This window comes from Bidens hawaiensis, unplaced genomic scaffold, assembly GCF_021521415.1.
Source record: "Bidens hawaiensis isolate Kalapana, Puna unplaced genomic scaffold, B.hawaiensis_p1.1 tig00020531_1, whole genome shotgun sequence".
NCBI lineage: Eukaryota > Viridiplantae > Streptophyta > Magnoliopsida > Asterales > Asteraceae > Bidens > Bidens hawaiensis.
Genome location: NW_027493142.1, coordinates 35824 through 37035, shown reverse-complemented (window position 1 = coordinate 37035; position 1212 = coordinate 35824).

Genomic DNA, 1212 nt, shown 5'->3' with positions numbered 1-1212 from the left:
AAACTAACCGCAGTGGCTGCGGAGAAGGAGAAGGCCTTCAAGGCCCTCGAGGTTGAGGTTCAAGCGCGACTCGAGGCCCGCTCCAAGGCTGCCCAAGCTGTTAACGAACAGCTTCGGCTAGCTAAGGAGACTGCGAGGAACGCGACCGAGAGGGCCACCAAGGCTGAAGCTGTTGCTGAGCCTCTCCGCCTGGAGAATGAAGAACTTAAAGCCAAATTAGAGGCTCTTCAACAGGCTCATGATGCCTTGGCTATGGAGGACGCGAAGAAGCTTCAAGGGATCCTGGACCAGAGGGGCGTGCTTGCGCACACCGAGCGGAAGCTTAAGGGCGTTGAAGAGGCCGCTGCAAAGGATGTGCTTCTTGCCAATCTTAATAAGAGCGAAGCCGAATGCGCCTGCACCCAAGCTCAAGCCGCCCTTCAAGAAGCTCTGGTTGCCAAGGAATGGCTTCTTCGAGAAGCGTTGTCTCAGGTATTTTAGCTTTATGTCTTCACGCTTTCCTTTGTAAAATAGAAGTGTTTCTTATACTTGTACATTTTTTGTAGGTTGTGCATCGGGTCTTTTCAGAGACATCTTACGACGATGCTATGAGCGCAGCCCTCAACGCTTCTCATGAGGATGGGGAACGTACCGGCTTCCTGCTTGGTCTAGGGTTTGCTGAGAAAGGCGACCCGCCTTCCAACTTCCCTTTGTATAATGCGGATACTGAAACTATTTACGACCAAGCAGTGAACCAGTATGCTGCCTTCCCGCATCCGGTGGTGGATAAGGTGAATGAAATTGCTGCTGCTGATGATGGGCTAGCTATCCTTAAGGCTTTCCTTGAACTGCCACGCTCTTCTGGCGGCGCTAGTCCAAGTGGAAGTGGCCCTGAAGCCTGATCCTGAAGATTCCTTCCCGCTGCTAGGATAGGTTTAGTTTGTATAGATTTACTTTGTAGGCGGGTAGTTACCCGGCCATTCTTGTAACGAACAATTATGAAATATAAATCTGTGCGGCTAAGACCGCTTCTTTCATTGGATTCCTTGCTTTATATGACTTGCATACTTTAGTTTAAATTAGCAATTTTCCAAGTGTTTTAGAATAAGTTAATCTTTGAACGTGGTAGATGATAGGTTGAAGTTTTGCTTCCTCTTTCGTGATTGTGCGGGTAGGACCGTCACTTGCACTTAGTAGGATGGCTAAACTTTACCCATATCTGACCTGCGTGTA